Raw genomic sequence first — 27977 nt, forward strand, 5'->3', positions numbered from 1 at the left:
GCAGCCGCCAAGGTGTTTTCATCAACACAGACTCCAGTCCCTTCACCACAAAAAAATGACAACTTTCTTTAGGCATTTTCAAGATGTGTCTTTCATAGCATATGACATTTCTTTCTTTTTTTTTTTTTTTTATCCTCACCTGAGGATATGTTTCCACTGATTTTTAGAGAGCGTGGAAGAGAGAGGGAAAGACAGACAGAGAGATCAATGTGAAAGGGACACTTCGATTGGTTGCCTCCTGCATGAGCCCGGACCTGGGCCCTGGCCAGGGAGGAGCCTGCAACCTAGGTACATGCCCTTGACCAGAATTGAACCCAGACCCTGTAGTTGGCAGGCCAAGGCTCCATCCACTGAGCCAAACAAGCTAGGGCAGGATATGATATTTCTTAGCTCCTCCAGCAGTGGACCTTTGGTTTTTCCTCCAGGAGTGAGGTGGAAAAATCCTAGATCACCTTCTTGGATTCTTATTAGGCAAGTTACCGAGAACATTGTGAGTGTCGTACTGGGAGCTTAGCCAATGAGCAGTCAGAAAAGGTGTTTCCTCTGCAGCTCACTTGCAGAGGCGGCACTGCCGGCAAGGGCCTGCCCTTGGCTGCAGCAGCTCTGAGCAGGTCCTCTCCCTTCTCTCCTCTCCCCTCTCCCCTCCTGGCGTGCGCTTGGCTGCAGGCGGGCCTGCCCTCTCCTCTCCATACCTGCCCTCAGCCACAGTGGCTTGGGCAGGCCCCCCTGTCTCTGTCTCCATCTCCACTCCGGGCTTCACCTGCACATGCAGCCTCCTCCTGACCGGTTGTGACTGTTACAGTGTCCCAGCTAATTTTCAAATTACATATATATATATATATATATATATATATATATATATATATATATATAATTTTTCAATATCATGTCTATTTGTAAGGTAAACACTTTACTCCCCTGGACTTGATGTGCCTCCTTAAAGGAATGTAGACATTAGTTCTGAGAGGGGAGAGGGGTAAAAGGGGGGCGTAATAAAAACCTTATTTAATTTGAAATCCCATGCATATATTCTCCTGTTAAATTACTATTTTTTCTCTGTCAAGTGACTTTTCTTAACATGTGAGATTGAATTTAGCAGTCTGTAAAATTTGTTTATATTCTATTATCTTATACCTTTTCAATTAAAAATATTTATTGATGAGGAATGGTTTTCTGGGAAGGAAATCTAAAAAAAAAATAGTATGAGAAAGGCTTATGCAAAACAGCAATCATGTTGTGGCATTATTTATAAGAGAAGAAAAATGAAAACAACCTAAATATCCAATATTAAAAATGATCACATAAATTTATAATCTTTCCCAGAGAGACTATGGTAAAGTGATCTGAAATTAATATTTTGAAAACCATGTAAAAACCTGAAGTTTATACATAACCATGCACTGAAGGGCTATGAGCAAGAGTATGATAATCAAGCCTAAGGTAGCATAGTTCTCAGATGTCTCCGAACAGTATATGAGAGTAGGAAGATGATGGTGCCACTCTGCCTTGGGGCAAACCACACTTGAAACAGAAAAGGCACAAAGAATTGTGAGGGAGCCAGAAATAGTATTACATGAGGAAAAGCTGGAGGAACTGGGGATGTTCAACTAGAAGAGGAGGAAACTCAGGGATTTAAATGTCTTTAGAATTGCCATGAAGAAAAAGGAGTAGACTGGTTTGTAGGTTCACATGGGGAAAAATTAGGACCAATGAATGGAAGCTGCTAGGAGATCAATCTCAACATGAAAGATCAAAGACATTTGTAATGGGCATTCTTCCCCCTCCCTACATGGGAGTCCATTCTTTGGAACTCTTCCCCCTCCCTATGTGGGAGTCTATACTTGCTCTTCAATAAATATCCATCTTTGCTATAAAAAAAAAGACATTTGTAATAATCCAAGAGTGAATGCATTGCCTGTGTATAAAGTCAGTATCTCATCATTGGAGATGTGCAGTATGAGCCTGTAAAGATGAGAATGTAGAAGGATCTGAAGGACTGAACTGGTGAGGACAAAGACCTTGAAAGTGCTTTTCATCTCTAAGGTTTGGCAGTCAGTAACTCTTGGAAAAGCAGATTAAAAAGTCAGGGAGTCCATAAAAAAAAGACTAACACATTACTCTTTCTTTTATAGGGTAACTCTCAGAGACCTGTGAAACCTCATTATCTTTTTATTTGGCCCACTAAAACTACCAACACAACTCAAAAGCTATCTGCTTCCCCTGATATTCTTATTTGGGCTACCACAGTTTCTGTTCACTGTTGTATTGAGTTTAAAGTTTCCCCTTACAGAGAAGTTCATGGAAAAGATTCTATCATCACCTCCATAATGACCTCAAATGAGTAGACAGATCTAGGACAAATGGATAGAAGTGTTTATATTTTAATTTTTTTCCATTTATAGAAGCAATGTTCTTTCACCTAAGAAAAATATTAAAAATCTAAAAAAGTAAAAAAGGAGGAAAAATAGTCTGTAATTTAAATATACAAGTGACCAAAGAAAGTTAACATCTTTGATTATCCGTGTTCTGCTCTATGCCTGTGTAGCAGATAGATTTAATGAAAGATAATGGAGGTATTTCTGTGTTTGATCTTCCAATAAACAATTAAGTGAGTTTCTTCAAGAGTTAAAAAAACAACAACAACTCCTCTTCAGTGAAAACACTGAAGGAATATTGTGAGATGATGATCCGAATCAGAAGTTGACAAACTTAGTGTAAAGGTGTAGATAAGACAACATTTTAGGTTTTGCAGGTGATATAGTCTCATTCCAACCACTCAGCTTTGCTATTGTAGCAAAAAGCAGCCCGAGATAATATGTAAACAAATGGGTATGGCTCCAATGAAACTTTATATATCAAAACAAGAAGGACTGTAATTTGCCAACTCTTAAACTAAACCAAATGGCTTAACTAAACCAAACAGCCCATTGAACTTTTATAGCTTCAAAATTCTTACCATTGCAAAAAAGAACTGAAAGCTTCATTCAAAACTAAGAAGCATTCTGGAAAACTCCTATGGTCATACAAGTTAAGAGTCAACTTCAAGAAAGTTCACTAAAGACAGGACTCATCAAGGCAAATTCCAATTTTTAGTAATTAGGCACCAGGAACCCAAGCTGGAAGGATGAATAATAAAGTCTTGAGAAAAGAATTAGAGAATTAAGACAAGTCATTTGCACCATAGGAAGACAGAATCTATGCAAGAAAAATAGAGAGCAAACATTGGTGATAAATATAGCTCAGTGCCTGGTATATACTAGCAAATGCTTGATAAATAGTTACTAAATTATTCACTTTTTCTGCCATATGCTAATTGACTCAGTCTATATAGCTGTGATCAGACACTTATTGAGCACATTATATGGCAAGAACTCTACTAGCTACTGACAATACAGCAATAAAGAAGATCTAAAACAGTAGAGACCAGGTTCTTTGGCATATTGTCACAACCTAAGCCGTTAAGTGCTAAGGTAGAATTAGAAATAAGGTGATGCGGGAGCACAGTGGGCATGCACCTGATGACCTGTGGGTGTAGGGAGAAGCTTTCTGATGATAACTGAATGAATAGCATGAATGGGGGCAGGCTGGCACGAGGTCTTATGGGAACTGGGGAGACATGTTTTTCAAGGCAGAGAGGTCTTCAGGCTCAGTGGCCTATGGGTGATGGTGAGTGTGTGACTTTCTAGAGATGAAAATGAGTTAGTAAGGATGGGAAGGAGACAGCAAGTTGGGAAAGCAAGGAGTCTAGGATAAGCTCCTGAAGAGCCCTGTAAACCCTGGTAAGGAGTTTTTTCTTGACCTTCAAAGTGAAAAGTGATTTAAGCAGTGAAGGAACTTGATCATATCTGTATTTTAGAAAGACCAGCAAAAAGGCATGGAATGGCACATTAGAGGGTTTTCATTAAGACATTGCTGGTTGCTTCTTGCTGAGGGCTGGACCTGGCTTCAGTATGCAGGCCAGAAGGGATAGCTGTACAGTAGACACATTTGGTCATAGCTGAAGGAGAAGCAAGGCAGTTCTAATATGCCCTCCTTGCCCTTCCCACCTCACACCCATGTTTGCCTTGCAATACAGTTCTGTCAGAATGCAGTCAACAACTTGCTCACAAATGTCTGCACTTCCTCAAAAATGGTAACACTCTTCCTTTTTCTCTTTACAGACTGGTCATTGATAGAGCTTGGATTTGTCACAGGTCCCTCTATGCAAATAGCTGGTTATGTTGGTGAGTAACCTGGTTCTTTATTTGCCATTTGTCACCTTTGACCATGTTATGGCAAAAGCTTGACTTGCTAAGTACTCTTTATTCTTGAGTTATTTTATTGTCATGATTCTCAAGCATCCTCTGAAAGTCTTCAGAGTCCTCTTCTGCTCGAGTGAGGATATTCCGCTAGGTATATGAGTATAATGTACACCGTTAATGGTAGACTCCCTGTAGGCCACCTCTGCGTTGCTGAACAGTTGTGTATAAGCCAAGTGTTTGTGAAGCACATATAAAATTTAAACCCTCTAGAGAATTTTTATGTTCAAAGAAATTCTGTTACCAAGTGAAAAATTAATAATCACTCCTGTTTTGTTTTCTTCAAAAAAGTGATAATTTACTCACACTAGACGTGTACCTTATCCTATATAATAAAAGCCTAATATGCAAATTGACCAAACAGCAGAACAACCAGTTGCTATGACACACACTGACCACCAGAGGGCAGATGCTCAATGCTGGAGCTGCCCCCTAGTAGTCAGTGTGCTCCCACAGGGGGAGTGCTGCTCAGCCAGAATCCGGGCTCACAGCTGGCCAGCACAGCGGTGGTGGTGGGAGCCTCTCCTGCCTCCACTGCAGGCAGGCAGTAAGGAGCGAGGTGTCCCGGACTACGAGAGGGATGTCTGCCGAGGGGTCCTGGACTGCGAGAGGGCACAGGCCTGGCTGAGGGGGGACCCCCCTCCCCAGTGCATGAATCTCATGCACTGGACCTCTAGTATTTAATAATGAAACTTTGCTACCATATGTCCTTTGATTTGATATGTTGTTCAAATGCTGGTGACAAGATAAAGAGTTTGCTCCAACTGGTGAAAATGTCAAAGGGTAGATATTAAATCGAGGTATTTCAAACATCTTAAAAAGATTTCTGAACTTCAGGTAAGCTGCATTCCCATGGAAAATGGAATCTATTTCCAGGAATGTTATCTGTTCTGGGCTCTTCTTCAGAGCATGTTTTGTTGTTTTTGAATGATTGACTAAGATACTCTTCTTGTTTTTTTTTTTTGTTTTGTTTTTTAGGGAAGCTGTTTTGGAGTTTTATTTATTGGTAGGCCTAATAGCTAAATGTGTGTGATAAGAAGCTTGTCTTTTGTTTTTATAAAGAAAAGAGTTCATTCTGAAGACTAAGTTGTTTCTTGCTTTTAGCGAAAAATATTCCTTGGTGCATTAATGTAGATTAAGAATAATAAATGTACTCAGAAGGCAAAGTTAACACATTTTCTTTTCATACCCACACATTTTGCTTGTACTACTAATAATAATTTGGGGAAAACGGAAACAGGTTTGAAAAGATAAAATTCACTTTATGTAATTGGTTTCTTTTTGTAGTTTTCTTTTCCTTGTATTAATACCTTTGTCAATGTTTCACTGCCTCTTTATGCACTCCTGGGGCAACAATTTTTGGATTTTCTGGGGCAGCCGTAATTTTCCATCCTTGTTACCACTGATATATTTGGAGTCTTAGATTTTGTGCTCTAATTTTTGGTTCAGAAAATACAGTCAATATATGCCTTCTACCAGCCTGTTCAGATATTCCTCTGTCCCTTCTCACATTCCCATCACCATATTGCAAATGCCTTACTCTTTTTACTTTTGGGTCTAAGCCAATTCCATTTCTATTTTTCCCATCCAAATACAAAGTAATCACTTTTGGATTGTCAGCACATTATTGAAAACATTGGTATACTCAAACCTTTTCATTTTTTAACATCATAAAAAAAAACAAAATCAGAATTTCAATTACATTGGAAAAACATATTGCTTAAAATCCTAGAATGCCATCTTAAATAAGTTGCAAGAAACATTTCTGGAGTGCCCCTCACCACACTTGAAGGGAATTATTTGCATCTCTATGATACGGTTTATGCAGTTTGGTTGTTACAATATAGACAGGGCATCAAATGTTTCAGCACAATTTTTTATGTAACAGGGAAATGGTATGTTCACTTGTTTGAAGTCAGTTATTCTCTTTATGGATAGAAGACTTGTCCATAATGACAACAAAAATATTTATGTAAATATTCTGTAAAACAATAAAAAGATAATAGTGCCAGTACCACAAAAATCCTTACCTTTGCAGATAAGACCTCTTTTGGCCTTTTTCCTCAGATTTTTGGTCTGGTGGATTCTCACTTTCCCATTTGAGACTCTTAAAATCTAAAAGAAATAATCTAAGATGCACAGTCAATGAATGCTTTGTTCACTTTGAGGTGAAACTTTATTAACTTAAGATTAAATACAAATGTTTTCTCATTGGGCATTTTGGCTTCATTTTAAATATTTTCATAGCCACTTAATAATTCACACTGAGCTAATGTTTTAAATTTCTGTATTGATGTGAAATGAATGATGTCAAAATTAAATTATATGTATTATTCTTCAGTGGTCTTTCAGTCACATACTATATTTTTCTTAGTTTAGACATCTTGGACACTAATACCTATTTTTAAAATGTACAGTCATGTCAGAAATATAAATATTTCACCTCACAGCTAAACCTGGTTCTTGGTCAGATTTCTCTCCCTTCTGGAAGTTACAGGGTTCTAGTTATTGCTCTCGTGTCTTTAGTGATTCCCACCAGAGTAGACAACCCGGGCAAACCTTTGGATAGTGGAGCCTCTAAGTTCAGGATTAAAGCAGTTGTGGAGCTGACAAGTATCATATTTCCTTAATTTTATGACAAAGTCAATTATGAACTGGACCGTTAATTCAATTACAGTCTTTGGAGCAGATATTGGTATAGTGCAGCGATTTTCAACCTTTTTCATCTCATCGGCACACAAACTAATTACTAAAATTCTGTGGCACATAAAAAAACATAATATTTTTTGACAATTTCTGACACACACAAAAAAGTATTTACTTTTGATTCATTCACACCGGATGGCTCTTGTTGTGTTGGCTGCTGTCATTGTTTTATTTGGCAGTCTAAGGGAAAAGAGGTCAGTGTCCCTGACTAAATAGTAAGGTAGTGCATCTTTTAAAATCTTTTGCAGGCCTAGTGAATGCAGGAGGTAACTGATGGATATTTCTCTCTCTCTCTCTTTCTTTCTCTCTCTCTTCCTCTCTTCCCCCCACCTTCCTCTCTCTCTCTAAAAGTCAATAAAAACATATCCTGCCCTAACCGGTTTGGCTCAGTGGATAGAGCGTCAGCCTGCGGACTGAAAGGTCCCAGGTTCGATTCCGGTCAAGGGCATGTACCTTGGTTTGCGGGCACATCCCCAGTAGGGGGTGTGCAGGAGGCAGCTGATCGATGTCTCTCTCTCATCGATGTTTCTAACTTTCTGTCCCTCTCCCTTCCTCTCTGTAAAAAATCAATAAAATATATTTTAAAAAACAACAACAATAAAAACATATCCTTGCATGAAGATTTAAAAAAAAAATATTGCAGCACACTGGTTGAAAATTGCTGGTTGTAGAGGGAATGAAAATAAATGTGCAAATTAACTTTAAAAAACCTGATCAACAGCATTAATTCATCTGCTGTATGCACAGCACTTATTTTAAGGGTCACCATCAAAATCTGAGTCTAAACTCATTAACCCTTTGGAATTTTTAGGCCATTCGCATTATGTAATTGCATCATAAGTGAGCGGGTTTTCATCTCCTGTTCTGTGTAATACCTGTACAAATGACAGTGTGACATCAAGGCAATTGGAAGGAGACCACCACTTGATCTACATTAGCTATATAGTTAAATGCATAGTTACTTTTATTCTTTTTGCTTACTTGCACTAATTATCTCAAGAGATTTACCTTAAAAATCAGCCTTAACTCTGGCCACTGTGCTCAGTGATTAGAGTGTCAGCCAGCTACACCAAAGGCTCACAGGTCCCATTCTGGGTCAAGGGCATGTACCTGGGTTTGTGGTTCGAACCCTAGCCTGGTTTGGGCTCCTGCAGGAGGCAACCAATTATACCAATTATGCATCTCTCTCACATCGATGTTTCCCTCTCTCCCCTTCTCTCCCTCCCTTCTATTGTCTAAAAAAGCAATGGAAAAATATCCCTGGGTGAGAATTAACAAGAACAAAACAAACAAAATCAGCCTTAGCTTCTGACAGACCACAGGAAACTAAGTCTTCTTAAAGCATGACCTGTCCGTATCTACCTCTATTAAGATTTGAAAATTCTATTAATCACTTGAAGATATTTGGTCATCTTCAGTGTATTTAATTGCACTGCCTGGAATATGCATATTATATTCCGCAAGGTATAACTTTTTGCTGTAGTGTGACAACAGGATACAGCCTTTCTGGGGACATTTTGAGCAATTAGTGCATATCTAAACTCCATGTAAAATTGAAAATGTGGTACTACCAATGCAAATGTTTCATCTGAGATGTGGGTCTGTGCAGGTCTGCCTCTACTCACTGTCAAGTCCACACAACTACCAGCATTAACAACTAGGTCACAAATTATTCCTCTTTCTAGGAGCCAGAAAGTTCTTTCTGGCATCCCTTGTAATACACATTCAGATTTCAGAATCATTAAAATATGAAAAAAGTGTTCTTCTTGGAACTAAAAAAATAGAGCAATTAACATTTCACAGGACAAGATTCTTGCATAAACATGCCCAAGGAAAGACCTCAGCCAGGAGCCTTCACTGCAGTGCCTACAGAGACAGTTACCTGCACTGTCTTCCTCTTTTGTTCTTCCTCATCCTCCCTCCTGCTCTTCTCCCGGTATCTTCCTCCCTGTCACCCGTCTTGTTTAATGTCTGTGCCTCTCTCCCTCTGTTTATCTGTTCATGTTCCTCTCTGGAAGAAAAACTCATTGTTACTGTGTGTGAAAAATTTTATTACAATCTGCAAAATAAAGGTTTGGGTTTGGAGTATCTGTTTCCTGTGAGTCTGTAACTAGGGTGACCACACACCCAGCCCAGAACCATTTGTGTGTTCCTGTTGTTCCCATGTAGTTATTAGTAGGGTTCTAGTTACCTCTCAGAAGTGTCCGGGTTTGACTGATAAAGTCTGTGAATGGATAAGGAGCCCCAATCAAATCAGAAGATGCTTCCAGCTGATTGAGAGCCGGTAGAGTCCCTCAACACTGCTGGCTGAGGATTGGGGGAGGGTCATTTTCCTCATGACAAACAGAAAAAAGGAAACTGCGTATAAGATAGCCAAGGGAACACAGGCAGGGGACTTGCACAGTCAGAAGTCTATGTTTTATGGATACCACAGTGGCTCATGGGCTCCTGTTTTCTTTGTTCCTTTTCCTTAAGGGTTTCCTTAGTGTTTGGCAATGCTATTTTGAGAGATGTCAGGCTCACCACGACACAACTATGCAAAGGCTTTTCTTACCCTGAGGCGAGATTTTAAAAGCAGAACATCATATTTTTGGAAACTGGAATCACCCCAAGAGCATCGGGGATCACAACCCACAGGGAAGGCCAAATTCACTAGAGCGCAGTCCTGGTCATCTTTGAAACTGAGCCAGGTTCTGTGCACTGTTTAATGAGCAGAATATTCCCTTGCCTACCCTTCCTCTACATTGACTTTCCTCTCTCCCTTCCATGGTTTTCTCTATTTTGTTTTCAACTCCCATCCATCCTCCCTCTGCCCCCCCACCACTCCCTCTACACTAACTGTAATACATCTTAGGTAGAATTTGATGTCCCACTCTTAATTTTATTTTTTTTATTTTTTTAATATATTTTATTGATTTTTCCACAGAGAGGAAGACAGAGGGATAGAAAGTTAGAAACATCGATGAGAGAGAGACATCAATCAGCTGCCTCCTGCACGCCTCCTACTGGGGATGTGCCCGCAACCCAGGTACATGCCCTTGACCAGAATCGAACCTGGGACCCTTGAGTCCGCAGGCCGACGCTCTATGCACTGAGCCAAACCAGTTAGGGCCCCACTCTTAATTTTAAAGACAAGCAAACTGTCTATTTTAAACTGTTTCTTAATGGAATTAGAAGATAAATGATGTTGATTTTGAACTGAAATATGTATTTTTTATTTTAAATTCATATGTCACTCGCTCTGTAGGTAAAAATTACTCTGGTTATAATGTGCAGGCTTATAATGATCTTTCTTTCTTTCTTCCTTCCTTCCTTCCTTTCTTTCTTTCTTTCTTTCTTCCTTCCTTCCTTTCTTTCTTTCTTCCTTCCTTTCTTTCTTTCTTTTTCTTTCTTTCTCATAATTTGGCTACGCTCTCTAAGCACAAAGCTTGAAAACCAAGCTCTGTATGGAAGAGGAGGCCAGGGGAGCGTGTTGGCTACTAGTTGTGTGCTGCATAGTGTGGTGAGTGCTGTGCTCAAGAGGCAGCAGGGTGTCCTGTCTAGACCAGTGGTTCTCAACCTTTCTAATGCCGCGACCCTTTAATACAGTTCCTCATGTTGTGGTGACCCCCAACCATAAAATTATTTCCGTTGCTACTTCATAACTGTAATTTTGCTACTGTTAGGAATCGTAATGTAAATACCTGTGTTTTCCGATGGTCTTAGGCGACCCTGCTAGCGGTTCTCAACCTGTGGTTCGCGACTGTAGAGCCTAAGACCATCGGAAAACACAGGTATTTACATTACGATTCATTAACAGTAGCAAAATTACAGTTATGAAGTAGCAACGAAAATAATTTTATGGTTGGGGGTCACCACCACATGAGGAACTGTATTAAAGGGTCGCGGCATTAGAAAGGTTGAGAACCACTGGTCTAGACCATTCAATCATTCTTCAGCAGATGCTGCTGGGCACTGGGATTCACTGATGGGAAAGGTGATTAGGTAGAACTCAAGGATGGAGTCTGAGTAGATAGCACAGGTGTAGAAGTGGACAAATCTGGCTTCAGAATCTGACTGCCATTTACTGTGTCATCTTGCAGGGCGATTCCGCTGCTCTGCTCGAATCCTCAACTTCCCATGCGCATGACTTGTCAGAGTGAAATGATTCATTGGAATTAGTTTTGTGTCTTGTGAGAAGTAGGGATGGAGGGTCACGTTGGGCTTTCTGTGTTTTACAAATATCTCCTTATTCCAGTACATTTGTTAAAAATGTTTTCTTTCTTTCTGGTGCCTATGTGACCAGCGCCCAGTAAAAACCTTAGGTGCCGAGTCTCTACTGGGCTTCCCTGGGCAAAAGCATTACACAAATGTTACTGCTGGGGGAGCAGGATGCTCTGTGCGCCCTCATGAAAGGGAGAGAGCATGAGGAAATCTGTGCGTGGATTCCTCCAGACTCTGTGTCTTCCCCTTATGATCCAGCTGCATAATCTTTACTGTGTCACTGTAATAAAACTTACTCATGGATACAACTAAAAAAATGTGTTGACAGTTCTGGCTTCACAGTCTGAGCGAACAAAACAGAAACACAAGTATTGGTGAGGCTGTGGAGAAATTGGAATTCTTATCCACCGTTGATGGGAATGTAACATAATGAAGCCACTGTGGAAAATGGTGTGGTCTTGCCCCAAACATTTAAAAGGGGATTTACCATACAATCCAGCCATTACATGTCACTTTGGGTTATACACTCAAAAGTGAAAGTAGAATCTCAAAGGGATATTTGTACATCCATGTTTACATAGCTTTATTCACAATAGCTAAAACGTGGAAGCAAACCAAATATCCACTAAGAGATGAGTAGATAAGCAAATGTGGTTGTGTATATAATGAAATATTGTTTAGCTTTAAAAAGAAAGGCAATTCTGACACATGCTACAATATGAATGAATTGTAAGGACATTATGTTAGGTGAAATAAGCCTGCCACACACACAAAAATACTCTATGGTTCCACTGATTTGAGGTAATTAGAGTAATCAGATTCATAGAGAGAGAAAGTAGAATGGTCATTGCCAGGAATTGGGGACAGGAGAGAAGGAGAAGTTATTATTTAATGGGTATTGACTTTCAGTTTTGCAAGATGAAAAGAGTTCTGGAGATGGATGATAGTGATGGTTGGACAATGATATGAATGTATTTAATGTCATAAACTTTCACTTAAAAATGGTTAAGATAGTAAATGTTATATGTATTTTACCACAATACAAAAATATTAGTATATTGATTTGTTACCTTTGTAAAAAAAACAAAATGACTATATAAATGGGAGTATATTTCCATCTCTCTATTCGGTTCTTCTGACCTCTTTATTCCCTTTAAATAGTTAACTAATTCATTTTTTTTTTACATATCACATTACCTTGAATTATGTAGCTTTATGGTAAATAATGAAATCATATGTTAGCCCTTCAACTTTGTTCTTTCATAATTGCTTTGGATAGCCTTATTTTTGCATATAAATTCTATAATTTACTTATGAATTTCTACCAAAAAAATAAGTCTCCTAAGGTTTTTTTTTTTTTTTCAAATTTTTATTAAGGTATTATATGTGTACATATCTTACCATTGCCCCCCACCCCCACCCCACTCCCATACATGCCCTCACCCCCCAATGTTTTGCATCCGTTGGTTATTCTTATATACATGCATATAAGTCCTTCAGTTGATCTCTTATTTCCCCCACCTCTCCCTAACCTTACCACTGTAATTTGACAGTCTGTTTGATGCTTTACTGCCTCTGTATCTATCTTTTTGTTCATCAGTTTATAATGTTTTTCATTATCCCCAAATGAGTGGGATCATGTGGTATTTTTCTTTCATTGACTGGCTTATTTCACTTAGCATAATGTTCTCTAATTCCATCCAAGTGCCTACAAATGGTAGTAATTCCTTCTTTTTTATGGCAGCATAGTATTCCATTGTGTAGATGTACCATAGTTTTCTGATCCAGTCATCTGCTGATGGGCACCTAGGCTGTTTCCAAATCTTAGCTATTGTAAATTGTGCTGCTATGAACATAGGGGTGCATATATCCTTTCTGATTGGTGTTTCTGGTTTCTTAGGATATATTCCTAGGAGTGGGATTACTGGGTCAAATGGGAGTTCCATTTTCAGTTTTTTGAGGAAACTCCATACTGTTCTCCACAGTGGCTGCACCAGTCTGCATTCCCACCAGCAGTGCACGAGGGTTCCTTTTTCTCCGCATCCTCGCCAACACTTGTCGTTTGTTGATTTGTTGATGATAGCCATTCTGACAGGTGTGAGATGGTATCGCATTGTCGTTTTGATTTGCATCTCTCGGATAATTAGTGACTTTGAGCATGTTTTCATGTGTCTCTTGGCCTTCCTTCTGTCTTCTTTCGAAAAGATTCTATTTAGGTCCGTTGCCCATTTTTTTATTGGATCCTTTATCTTCCTTTTATTAAGTTGTATAAGCTGCCTGTAGATGTTGGAAATTAAACCTTTATCAGTGATACCATTTGCAAATATGTTCTCCCATACAGTGGGGTTTCTTGTTGTTTTGTTGATGGTAGAGGAATCCACAGGCAGCAAAATCTCAGACATATGCCAAAAGAACTTTTTCAGTGATACTGCCCCTAGGGCAATGGAAGCCAAACAGAAAATAAACAAATGGGACTACATCAAAATAAAAAGCTTTTGCACAGCAAAAGAAACCATCTCCTAAGGTTTTGATGGGGATTGTATTGAATCTATAGATCAATTTAGGATCAATTGACTTTAAGAAACTGAACATGGTATTTCCCTCCATTTATTTAATTTCTCTCACTAATGTTTTGTAGTTTTTAGTGCAGAGGTTTGCCCCATATTTTGTTAAATTGATTCCAAACTATTTTATGTTTTATAAACACTATTTTCAATGAAATATTTTGACATATTAGCTGCTAGAATGGAAAACTACAAGTGATCTATGCATATTAACAGTGACCCTACTATCTTACTAAATACTAGTATACTTACCAAGTCTAATAAATATATTGTAGTTTTCTTTGGATTTTCTATGTGAATGATTGTATTACATGCAAAAAGAAACAGTTTAACTTTATTCTAATCTTTTTATATTTTGCTTTCTTCTTGCAAATATGTCTCTGGTATGATGTTTGCTGTAGCATTTCTATAGGAGTTTTCACCAAGTTATAGAAATTTTTGAGAGGTGTTTCTTTTATCATGAAAGGGTTTTGAAATTGTAACTTTCTGCATCTATTAAAGTGAACATATGCTTTGTCTTCTATATTGTCTTAATATGGCACATAACATTAATTGATTTTTAAATGTTAAGAAATCCTTACTTGGTGAGAAAAACCTATTTGCCCATGATGTTTTTTGTTTGTTTGTTTGTTTGTTTGTTTTTAAATATATATTTTATTGATTTTTTCACAGAGAGGAAGGGAGAGGGATAGAGAGTCAGAAACATTGATGAGAGAGAAACATCGATCAGCTGCCTCCTGCACACCTCCTACTGGGGATGTGCCCACAACCAAGGTACGTGCCCTTGACCGGAATCAAACCCGGGACCACTCAGTCCGCAGGCTGACCCTCTATCCACTGAGCCAAACCGGTTTCGGCTTGCCCGTGATGTTTTATCCTTTTATTACATTGCTCATTAATTTGTTAATCATTTGTAAGGTATTTTTGCATCTGTGTTCATTAGGGGTTTAGGCTAAGTTTTAAAAATATTTTCTCAAGTTTTGGTGTTATGCTTATGCTGGCTTCAGAAACAAAAATAGGAGCCCTAATCAGTTTGGCTCAGTGGATAGAGCATCAGCCTGTGGACTCAAGGGTCCCAGGTTGATTCCAGTCAAGGGCATGTACCTTGGTTGCAGGTACATCCCCAGTAGAGAGTGTGCAGGAGGCAGCTGATTGATGTTTCTCTCTCATCAATGTTTCTAACTCTTCATCCCTCTCCCTTCCTCTCTGTAAAATATCAATAAAATATTTTTAAGAATAAAAGATAGGAGAGTTTTTACTTCTCTTTGATTTTCTGAAATTTTTAAATTGGTTTAATTTATTTCTTCGATGTTTGATTGCGTATTATTTCTTCCTTTGATATCTAATAGGATTCAACAGTGAAATTTTCTTCCAGGCCTAAATTTTTTTTTGTGGGAGCATTTGATAGTGAATTCAATTTATTATCAGATACAGGGCTATTCAGATGTCTGGGTTTGTTTTTTTTCCTTGAGTCATTTTTGCTAAGTTGTATTTTTCAAGGAATTTGTTGAATTCTTAGTTTTGCAACATAAATTTATCCATAATATTTTGATTTACCCTTTAATTGTAGGATCTGTAGTAATCATACCTCATTTAGGCATAGTATTGGTGACTTGTATTCTCGCTTTCTTTTCCTTTATCAATTTAGCTAGAGTATTATTAAGTTTCTTAGGCTTTTCAAAGAATTGAGTTTGGACCTTGTTAATTTTCTTTATTGCTTACCACTTATTAATTTCCTTGATTTCTACATTTATTTTTACTGTTCCCTTTATTTCTACTTGCTTTTTATTTACTTTGCTATTCTTTTCATGGTTTCTTTAGGGAAAATCAGACATTTTTAAAAGCTTTTCTCTTTTTTATTATAAGCATTTAAGTCAAATTTCTTCTAAACATTGCTCTAGTTTCATCCTAAAATTTTTATATGTCGTATTTTTATTAGAATTTACATAAAAATATTTTCTAATTTCCCTCATGATTTATCCTTTGATCCATGTATTATTTAAGTGTATCAATTAATTATCAAATATTTGACAAATTCTTAGATATTATATTGTTATTGACTTCAGTTTAATTCTGTTGAGATCAGAGAACATGCTCTATATGATTTTAAGTCTTTTCAACTATTATTTTATAAATTTATAGTCCAACACATAATTTATCTTGATGAACATATGCACTTGAATAGAATGAGTGGGTTAGCTGTGGAGTACAACATTCTATAAATATTATTTAGGTTAAGATGGTTGGTAATGTTGCTCTTTATGTCTTTACTTTTTTTTATAGTTATTGAAGGAAGGGTGTTTTGAGTCTCCAACTGTGACTGGAATTACCTATTTCTTCCTTTAATTCTGTCCATTTTAAACTTCTTCTTCATCAGTGTCCTTTTACCATTGTAAAGGGACTTCCTTCATTCCTGACCAAGCTCTTTGTCTTGAAGTCTGTATCAGTCAGGGTTCAGAAGTCACACAGAATTTGAACAGGGAAAGTTTAATATAAAGAATCATTAATTAGTAACAGGGGATTAATTACTAAGGGGCAAAGAGGCCTCTAAAGGTCACAAGAATAGCAGACATAGAGCTTCCACTACCTCTGGGCTGAGGGATGGTACACAAGGAAGAAACAAATTTTAAAATTTTATTTTTATTGTTGAAAGTATTACAAATATCCTCTTTTCTCCCCATTGACCCCTTCTAACCCACACCTGACTCCTTCCCCAGGCCTTCACCACAATATTGTCGTTTTCTGGTTAAACTCTTCCCACCTTCCCACCTTCCCTCAGAGATTCAACAGTCTGTTACATGCTTCTATGTCTCTGGATTTATTTTGGTCATCAGTTTATTTTGTTTTTTAGATTCTGCATATGAGTGAAATCATGTGATACTTGTCTTTCTCTGACTGACTTATTTTGCTTAGCATAATACTCTCCAGGTCCCTCCATGCTGTCTCAAAGGGTAAGATACCCTTCTTTTCTACTGCTGCATAGTATTCCATGGTATAAATATACCACAGTTTATCTACTTGTCTACTGATGGGCACTTGGGCTGTTTCCAGATCTTAGCTATTGTAAATTGCACTGCTATGAACATAGGGTTGTATATATTCTTTCTGATTAGTGGGTCGGGTTTCTTTGGATGTATTCCTAGAAGTGGCATCAAAAGAAACACATTTTGAAGAGCATGAGATTCAGACCTTGTTGGAGAGTATGTGGTTTTGGCACAGTGGATGGCAGAGAAGTTCACTTAGTAACACAGACGAGAGGTGTATGCAGGAAAGAACACGCTAAGGTACTGATAACTTCTACAGGAAATTACTGACTGAGGTATCACTGAAACCCATTGAAAAGCCTCCTTGTGAGGTCTCTACTAAGGATCCCTACGAGGGTGCTTCTGAAACTCACTTAAAAGCTGCCTATGAGGAGTCACTGGAAAATGAGCTGGGTTGCTGGTGTAAACTTGCTAAGAAGTCACTCACAAGGGTGCCACTGACACTCAATGGGGAGTGAGCACCACCCAACAGATGTCCCACACACTCACTGCCCCCACCACATGCCTCAGGAGAAAGGAAGGACAAAGGCATACTAATCAGGAAGAGAAACCCTTTCTTCCTGCGATAACACTGCAGCACCCTCTACTGGCCAAACTTAACAGAGGCGACAAAGGTGAAATGTTTTCAGGTTCTGCCTCAGGTACCACAAAGCAGGCTGTGGAGCCTTGGCTGGTTTGGCTCAGTGGATAGAGTGTCGACCTGCGGACTGAAGGGTCCTGGGTTTGATTCCAGTCAGGGGCGCATACCCGAGTTGCGGGCTTGATCCCTGATGTGGGGCGTGCAGGGGATGGCCTATCGATGATTCTCTCTCATCCTTGATGTTTCTATCTCTCTCTCCCTCTCCCTTCCTCTCTGAAATCAATAAAAATATATTATAAAAAAAAAAAAAAGCAGACCATGGAGAATGGATTTGGAGCTGAGGAACAATGAATTGATAACTGACAAAAGGTGTAATTTGTTTGATATGAAAACAACTAGTCCAAACTTTTTAATGTTTATTGTTTGGATGGTTAATTTTTTTCCATCCACTTACTTTCAAACAATCAGTGTCTTTATATTTAAAATGGATTTTTTTTAGACAACTTATGTTGTTGGTTCATACCTTTTTTATTCTGTAAATTTCTGATTTTTAATTGGAATGTTTGCTACATTCACATTTATTGTAATTATTGATATGGTAGGTTTAATGTCTACTAGTTTACAATTTATTTTCTGTTTGTCCCCTGTGCTTTTGCTTCTTTCTTTTTTTCTTATGACTTGCTTTACGATTTTTTTAGAATTCAATTTCAGTTATCTCTTGGATTTTTTAAGTATATCTCTTTGCATTGTTTAAGTGACCACTCTAGTGATTCCAACTTTCTCTCTCCTTAGAACTGATCTTGCAACACCTGTCATAAAACCCCATAAGTCTGTTTATCACTCCTCATCTTCCTGTGTGTTATAGTTGCCAAATTATTATAACTATATATGCTATAAGCCCTATAGACAGTGTTATAAAATTTGTTTTAAAGAGTCCCATAGGTTTTAAATAATTTAAGAGAAAACTTTAGTCTAATATATTTATCCAGATATTTATAATTTCCGATAGCTTTTGCTACCTCCCAAAGACTCAAGCTTCTATCTGGTAGCATTTCTCATTAGCTTGAAGCCTCTCCTTTATCATTTCATACTAGAGGCCCGATGCACGAAATTTGTGCACTGGGGAGGGGGGGTCCCCTCAGCCCAGTCTGCACCCTCTCCAATCTGGGAACCCTTGGGAGATGTCTGACTGCCGGTTAAGGCCTGTAGGATTGGGCCTGAACCTGCAGTTGGACATCCCTCTCACTATCCGGGACTGCTGGCTCCTAACCACTCACCTGCCTGCCTGATTGCCCCTAACCACTTCTGCCTGCCAGCCTGATTGCCCCCTAACCGCACCCCTGTGGGCCTGGTTGATGCCTAACTGCTCCCCTGCCAGCCCAATCACCCCCAACTGCCCTTCCCTGCTGGCCCGATGGCCCCCAACTGCCTTCCCCTGCCAGCCCAATGGCCCCCAACTGCCCTCCCCTGCTGGCCCGATGGCCCCCAACTACCCTCCCCTGCTGGCCTGATCGCACACAACTGCCCTCCCCTGCCATCCATCTTGTGGCGGCCATCTTGTGGCAGCCATCTTGTGGTGGCCATCTTGTGGCGGCCATCTTGTGATGACATGAGGGTGCGAGGGCCATCTAGGCTTTTATTAGTATAGATAGTGTGGATCTCTGACAATGAATTCTCTTAGTCTTGTTTTATTTTAAAATGTCTGTATTTCAGTTTTATTCTTGAAAGAAAATATCCATGGCTATTCTTACCCTGGGTTAATTGTTTTTCTTTTAGCACTTGAATTGTTTTTGTTTTAGCACTTTCTGGACTCCATAGTTAGTGATGAGTAGTCAACAAGATTTTTAGTTCTTATTGCCTTTCATGTAAGGGGTCATTTTCTTCTGGGTGCTTTAAATGTTTGTCTTTATCTTTGGTTTTCAGTAATTTGACTATGATTTCCCTAGATGTGATTTTTCTTTTTATCTCTCCTGCTTTGAGTTTTGTGCATTGTTGAATCTGTACATTTATATACCAAAGTTTGGAAAATGTCAGCTGTATTAGTCTGGGTTCTCCAAAGAAACAGAACCAATAGGGTATATATACAGATCTACATAAAGACGAGATTTATTATAGAAATTGGCTCACATGCCGAAACCAGTTTGGCTCAGTGGATAGAGCGTCGGCCTGCGGACTGAAAGGTCCCAGGTTCGATTCCGGTCAAGGGCATGTACCTTGGTTGCGGGCACATCCCCAGTAGGAGGTGTGCAGGAGGCAGCTGATCGATGTTTCTCTCTCATCGATGTTTCTAGCTCTCTATCCCTCTCCCTTCCTCTCTGTAAAATATCAATAAAATATATTTAAAAAAAAAAAAAAGAAATTGGCTCACATGATTATGGAGGCTGAGAAGTCCTACAATATGCCTCCTATAAGCTGGAGAACCAGAAAAGTTGCTTGTATAATTCAGTACAAGTCTGAACCCCTAGAAATCAGCAGGCTGTTGGTATAAGTCACAGTCCAAGTCTGAAGGCCTGAGAACCAGGGGTATTGATGTCTGCAGTCAGTAGAAGATGGATTTCTCAGCTCAAGCAAGAAGAGCAAATTCACCCTTTCTTCACCTTCTTGTTTTATTCAAATCTTCAACAGTTGGTGAGGGTGATCTTCTTTCCTTGGTCAACCAATTCAAATGCTGGTCTCTTCTGGCAATACCTCCACAAACACATCCAGAAATAATATTTTAATAGTTATCTGGGCATCCCTTAGATCAGTCAAGTTAATATATGACACTGACCATCACATCAGCATTACATCTGTTATTAATTTGTCTGCCCCGTTCTTTCTTTCCCTTCCTTTTAGATATTTAGAAGGAAACCTTTTGTTATTCTCCCTTAGTTCCTTTGAGTCTCCTTTCATCATTTTCAATATATTTTTCCCTTTCTACTCTCAGTTTGGATAATATCTAGACTCTTTACTCTGTCATCTCCATGCTGCTGTTTAGCCCATTTAGTTAATTTTTATTTCACATGTTATATTTTTCAGTTTGATTATTTGTTCTTTTTGGAAGCTGCTTTCTTTGTTGAGATTTTACGTCTTTTTATTCACCACAAGCATATTTTCCTTTACTTTATTGAACATAGTTATAATAGTCTCCTAATTCCAGTAGTTGGGTAATCTTCAGGTCATGTTCAGTTGATTCTCTCTTCTTTTGCAACTGAGTTATAATTTCTTGGTTCTTAGAACATCAAGTAATGTTTGATTTTATCCTGGTCATTGAGAATATTATGTTGTGGAGCCTCTAGATTTAGTTACAGCTCTGAAGAGTGTTGATGTTTTTGTTTTCGCAATCAGTAAGCTGGTTGTCTCAGTCAAGGTTCTCCAGAGAAACAGAACCAACACATATTGTTATGGTCAAAGAAATTTATTTCCAGGAATTGGGTCATACGGTTATGGGGCTGTTAAGAAGCCAAACTGAGTAAGATAGATAGCACATGATATCACTTATTTGTGGAATATAATGAACAAAATGAATTGACCAACAAAATAAGACCTGAAGCAGGGAGACATGGAACAGACTGACATACCTCGATGTGGGGTTGGGAGGATGAGAAGAGATAAACTTATATGCATAGCCCAGCCATGGGCAAACTACAGCCCGCGGGCCAGATCCGGCCCCTGTGGCTCTTCTATCCGGCCCACGGAGCCGAAAGAGCGGAGGGTTCTCTTGCTCTCCCCTCCACTCCTTTACTTTGAATTTATATTAGTTCACACAAACACTACATCCATGCTTTTGTTCCGGCCCTCCGGTCCAGTTTAAGAACCCATTGTGGCCCTCGAGTCAAAAAGTTTGCCCACCCCTGCCATAGCCCATGGACATGGGCAATATTGTAGTGAAGACCTGGAGGTGTGGGTAAGGGCTGGGAGGAGAAGGGGGAAGGGGAGGAAATGGAAGATATCTGTAATACTATCAACAATAAAAATATATTTTAAAGTGAAAATAAAATAAAATCTGTAGGACAGGCTGGAGGCTGGAAACTCAGTCAGGATTTGATGTGCAGTCTTGAGGCAAAATTATGTCTTCTCCAGGAAACCTCAGTTTTGCTCATTAAGGCCTTCAGCTAATTGAATGAAGACCAACCACATTATCAAGTGTAATCTTCTCCACTTAAAGTCACCCTATGTAGATGTTAATCATATCTATGAAATACCTTCACAGCAACACAAATATTAATATTTGATGAAGTAACTGCATGCTAAGTTAGCCAAGTTGACACATAAGACTAACCATCACACTTGGTTAGACTCACAGTGCAAACTTTCACAGTGCAGTGGACATGTGCTCTTTAAGCCTTAAGTACAAGCTGCTTTTTGTTTGCCCCGTACATGCTGGAGTAAGGCAGGGACTTGGACAGAATTTATAAACAGAATTTGGCTATCTCTTTTCCGAGATTCCTTTCTCACTTTTCAGTGGCTGTGGTTACCCTGAGTTCTGTTATTTTGTTCTTCAGGCTGGAAAGACTGTGGGGTTTTGTGTCATAGATTTACCACTTTGCAAAATATCAATTTGGCCCATCTTTGGGTTAAAAGCTATAAAGATGAAAAAAAAAAAAAAAAAAACAACACCTCACGCTACTCTCTTCTTCCCAATATTTCTCTTAAGACTTTGTCTACTACTTTGTTGCTTTCTAATGCCTATAGGTCATGGTTTTCATCTTGGGTTTCATATTTAGTCCACAGTTTATAGTTGTTATTAGTGGAAGGGTGGAATCCCATAGGAGATGTACTAAAAGCAGAAGTCACATACACTGTGAATATTTCATTGAGACAGTGAAAGAAAAAACTTGGCACATTTGGGGTACATGGTGAATAATCAATAAATGATAGCTATGATGATGATGATGATGATTGTGATGGTGATGATGATAGTGATGATGATGGTAGTGATGATGATGATGAGTATCTAGCAGAGTGGTGGTTCTGATTCACCCATGGCTCGCAGGCAAACTCTAGATGACTCTGAGGATTCAGGGGGCAGCAAGTCTCCAGACTTATAAGGAAACAATCTCTTCAGAGCAAGTCAGTGTTATAGCCAAGCTTGTTTTCCAAGGCTATCTCCAGTCCTTTCCAGAAACTAGTGCTACCTGAGAAACTGAGGCAGCCATCCAATTAGGAAGATGACATTATTCCAGAAATTTTTCAAAAAAGTATTAAGAGAAGACTGGGGCTTGGCAAGCACTCAAGCCTAAACTACAGGCTTACTACTATAATATAAGCTTCATGGGGACAAGAATGTGTGTCTGTTTTATTAGTGCCTACATTCTCAATATCCAGTCCCATGTTTGGCACACAGTAGGCCCTCCATAAACACTGGTTGAATGAATGGATGAAATTTAGGCAGCAGGCCTTGTTCATACACCTACTTGACAGGTTTAAAAGTGATTTTCTGAAGGAAGATGTCCTCAAAGAAGAGAGCTGAGTCTGTGGCTAAGACATCACCAGTGGCAGCAATAAAAAAGCTGAACAGGCAGATAAACCCTTCTGCACAGGGCCTCCCTCAATCAGCTCAGCCACAGGATTTATCTTCTATCTCAGCCTACCCTAGGGCTGCAAAGCATTAAGACTGAATGAATGGCCTGTGGACAACCCCAATTTGAGGTTTCATCAACATCTTGAAGCAGTTTTTGATCATTTGGGGTTTGGCACCACCAAAACCATGGGCTTTGCCAAACCCTCACTCTCTTTTATGTTTCAGCCCTAACACCCTCAAAGCAATCTTGAGCCTGTTGATTCTACTTCTTCATTTTCATGTATATCATCAAAACATTCACTTTAAACATATCACTGGCAATCAAAGGAATTGTCAGTTCTTGGTTAGGGCACTGAGTCAGCGAGATCTGTGTTATTTTCCCAAACACCGCACTGATCCCTCCGTCACTTTCACACCCTTCAATCTGTCCCAGCTACAAAATCCTTGCACTGAGCCAGCTCCATTACCTTGTTTTTAAGGATATATATCTACATACACTTATTGGGAAAATTTAGATTAATATAGATCAATCTAAGGAAAATATTATCAGCCAGAGAGCAAAATGAACATGAATTCTTCCTTTCTGTAGTTTTTCTCTGCCATATGTTTTATACAATTGAGGTTATGGTATAGCACAGTTTAGAATCTACTGGTTCACTTAATATAAAGGGGAATTTTGTGTTATTAAATATTCATTTATACAATTATTATGCCTCTATGTGTCCATTCCATCAAGAAAATTTTAGTGGGTATCTTCCAGGTGCCTAGTAGTGAAGGCAAAGCCCCTGGCCTCATGGGTCGTGGAAGAGACACACCATAAGGAACTACTTTATGAGTTTTAAGTGCAGTTAGGGAAACTAAGGCAGGGTAAGAGGTGTGTGTGCTGTTTAGGGAAAGTCTGTCTGAGGGGGTGACAATGAAGCAATTTAGAGGCTCTGTCAGACTCTGTGAAATGGATGAACAATAATTCACACATCTGATAGTAAACATTTATCTTGTTGAAAATATTTCATTATTAAAATATCACTGCTGAACACTTTGAGGTCAGCAAGCATTTTGAGCTGAGTGGTGCTTATGAAAATAAAACCTGCCAGAATGAATTGCATTGAAGAGAGGAGAAAGGGGAGAAGGAAAAGAAGAGAGAATGTCAGAGAAAATGGGGGAAATAGAAGAGAGAGGGGAGGAGATGATGATGATAATGATGATGATGTGTATGTGTGTGCACCCTGATGTTGTAATGTGATGGTACCTAAGTCCATAGGTAACACTCAGCAAGGGAATATAAAGGAGATGTGTGTTTTTTAAAGAGCAGAAATATTGGCAGAAATTCATATTTTATTGGCCAAGATAGGGCTTTCTTGCTATAGCCTAACATTTATCTTTGGTAATTTTCTCTTCTCCCCACCACTGTCCTCTTAGCTGCCAATGGCTAGCCAGAAGCAATCATTCTCTTCTTAAATTCCTATAGAATTGTATCTGTGCCAAGTACAGTGCTTTATAATTACAAGAGGTTTAAACAAACTATGTCCTGAATGAATAAACAACTTAAGAATGCCACTTCATGTAGTCTATCCTGAATTACAGTCACAAATGTGTGTGTTTACTCCTGTGATGATATCAGGTCCCTGGGAAACAGTCCATCTTCTATACTTACAGTATTTGGTGCAGTACAGACAGCTCTATGTTAAGGGGGGAAAGAAGAAAGGAGGCAGGGGTAAGACGTAGGTAAAGACATGAAAAGAAATTTTTAAAATGTCATTGCAACAGAGACCAGGAATTCCACAAGGGAAAGAAAAAATGATGGATGGAGAGAGAGAGAGGGGGAGAGAGAGAGAGAAGGAGAGAGAGAAGGAGAGAGAGAAGGAGAGAGAAGCAAAGAAGAAAAGGGAGAATTGAGCAAGAGTGAAGAAGCAGAGGCAGACTCATTCGTAATGGACAGACCTTAGTTTTAAGCCATCTTCAGGCCAGCCCCGAGGCCAACCATGAGGCCAGCTACGAGGCCTGACAAGTCTGAACTGGATTCAGAAAAGAAGCAAAATCCTATTTGGTTCTAGTACAAAAGACAGAAGAGCTATAAAACTAACAACAAAACCAGCCACAACTACCACCACAATTCCCACCATTTATTGAGTACTTATTATTATGCGTATATTAGAGGCTTTACAATTTTCATCTCATTTAATTCTCACCACCGGATGGGACATTATTACTTCTTATTTCCAAAGGAGGACAATAAGGCACAGAGAGGTTAAGCAGCAAGCCCCAGAGCCACAGAGCAAAGGCGCTGCAGAAGCCATCATTCATACACAGTACACAGGTCAGTTTCAAGGTGAAGCCAGTGCTATAAACTCGCCCATGGAATTGCTTCTCTGTGTAGGACAACTGATGCCTGTCAAGTGCTTCAGAAATTGTCTTAAAATTTTAAACCCCCCATTGCAATCAGAAGTCTTCTCAAGTGGCCACAGCCTCCTTGGGGTCCCCATAGCTGCAGACATCAGAAAGTGTATATCTTTCTGATCAGCTTCATTTGCTGCTCAGCCGGCAGCAAATGGTCAAGGCAGCAGACGGCTTGCCTCTCAAGATTCATTGCTGCTCAGGGTCTGCACAGGGCTCCCTGTTTGCTGACATGCCCCCTTTTCCTCTTTTCTGTGCCCACAGTCATGATGCAGCAATGTGCCACCATGTATAGCTAGCACACCATATCAGTGTGTGTCCACATATGCTTCAACACTTTCTAGGTGAACAGATGACCTCAAGAAGGGGATTCTAAGCATGTGATTTAAAATAGCTGATGCAGACTACACACAAACGGTGTCAGTGTTTATTTGAGAGCCGCATCTGCTCTTTTGTATCAGTGTCTCCTCTAGCCTCTTACTCAATTCATGGACTAGTCCAGTGGTCGGCAAACTCAGTCAACAGAGCCAAATATCAACAGTACAATGATTGAAATCTCTTTTGAAAGCCAAATTTTTTAAACTTAAACTTCTTCTAACTCCACTTCTTCAAAATAGACTCACCCAGGCCGTGGTATTTTGTGGAAGAGCCACACTCAAGGGGCCAAATAGCCGCATGTGGCTCACGAGCCACAGTTTGCCGACCACGGGACTAGTCTATAGCAGGGGCTTTACATTGAAACTGACGTGGGTTTGAATTATGGCTTTGCAGCTTCTTTGCTCTGTGATTCTAGGCTAGTTATTTAACCTCTCTGGCCTTGTTTGCTTTTAAAAAATAGTTTTAATTAAGATAAAATCGACATACAACATTATATTAGTTTCAGGTGTACAACGTAACAATTCAATATATGTACATGTTGCTAAATGATCACCACAATAAATCTAGTTAACACCTGTCACTACACATAGTTACAAATTGTTTTCTTGTGATGAGAACTTTTAAGGAATATTTTCTTAGCAACTTTCAAATATGCATTACAGTATTATTAACTGTATTCATGATGCTATACATTATGTTTTCAATACTTATTTATTTTATAACTGGAAGTTTGTAACTTTTGACTACCTCCACCACTCACTAAACCCTGGTAACCACTGTTTTCTCTTTGTCTGTAAGCTTGTTGAGTTTCCTCTGTTTGATTTATTTCACTTACCATGACACCCTCAAGATCTATGTATAATATCCCAGGATTTTCTTCTATTTATGGCTGAATAATATTCCATGGTATACATACACCACATTTTCTTTATCCATTCATCCATCAATGGACACTTAGGTTGTTTTCATGTCTTGGCTACTGTAAATAATGCTGCAAAGAACATGGGATGCATATATTTTTTTGTATTAGAATTGTCAGTTTCTTTGGATAAATACCCAAAAATGGAATTGCTAGATCATATGGTAGTTGTATTTGTAATTTTTTTGAGGAACCACCATACTGCTTTCCACAGGGTTGTACCAACAGTGCATGAGCGTTCCCCTTTTCCCACATCCTCCCCTACACTTGCTTTTTCTTGTCTTTTTATGATAGCCATCCTAACAAATGAGAGGCAATACCTCATTGTGGTTCTGATTGCCTTTCTCTGATGATTAGTGATGTTGAGCTTCTTTATTTGTACCATTGACCACCTGTATGTCGTTGTAAAAATGTCTATTGGGTTCCTCTGCCATCTGACTTTTCAATCTGATTTTTTTTTTTTTTTGCTGTTGAATTGCATGTGTTCTTTATGTATTTTGGAGATTAATCTCTCCCTGCCTTATTTTCTTCATTTTACGATGAGGGATAATAATGCCCCATCCTGTGGTGAGAATTAAATGAGATAGAAATTGTAAAACACGTAATATGCCCATAATAGTTATTCAATAAATGGTGGAAACTGTGGTGATGATTGTTGCTGTTTTTCTTGTTACCTTTATAATTGCTATGTCTTTGAAACTCGACAGGCCTTGGCTTTTCCTTCTACATATTATGTGTTATTAACGCATAAGCTTCCATCATCCATCATCATCTTCTTTACTCTTCAAAACAACTCTGAAAGGAGTTGAGAAGATATTAGTTATTGATTTGAGGGAGACAGGAGGTCTTTCTGGAAGAGGTGGCCTTAGGGCCAGGCTGTGAAGGAAGGGTTTGATTCCATGGCAGGGCAGTGTGAGCAGAAGGACTTGGGGTTTCCAGGCTGCAGGGTGCATTAGTAATATTTTGGGTAGAAGTACCATTAGTCAAAAGCTGAGCTGTATGTTTTTACAGTCATTAACAAGCATTCTCCAAATGGGGCTTCACTTTGAGTTCAGTGACATTTTTATGGTTCAATCCTTTTGCCATTTAGTCATGCTATATCACCCACCACACACACACACACACACACACACACACACACACACACACACACACGATGAGGCCGCAACAACAAGTGATTTCTTAATACTTGACATTCTCTGATAGCCCCAACTGAGCTCTTGTGGCTCCCTTCCCAACAAGTAGAAGTGTTGAATAAAAATTCATATATTTCTAAGTTCAATCAATCAAACCCTAAGCAAATCAACCCAAATTTGCTCTTGCTAGTACTTTGATTTCTGCTTATGAAAGCATAATTCATTTGCAAGTCTGTGTTCAGTGCCATGCGT

General features: G+C 39.0%; 1 protein-coding gene across 1 annotated transcript in view; it reads left to right on the forward strand.

Moving 5' to 3' along the window:
• TENM4 (teneurin transmembrane protein 4) overlaps window positions 1-27977 on the forward strand; it is a 2454724-nt gene that overhangs the window by 1441937 nt on the left and 984810 nt on the right. The window contains exon 6 of the mRNA XM_080687404.1: window positions 4161-4223. The gene's annotated coding sequence lies outside the window, so the exon portion shown is untranslated. The remainder of the gene's footprint in view (window positions 1-4160; window positions 4224-27977) is intronic.

Source organism: Plecotus auritus (assembly GCF_963455305.1).
Source record: "Plecotus auritus genome assembly, chromosome: 9".
NCBI lineage: Eukaryota > Metazoa > Chordata > Mammalia > Chiroptera > Vespertilionidae > Plecotus > Plecotus auritus.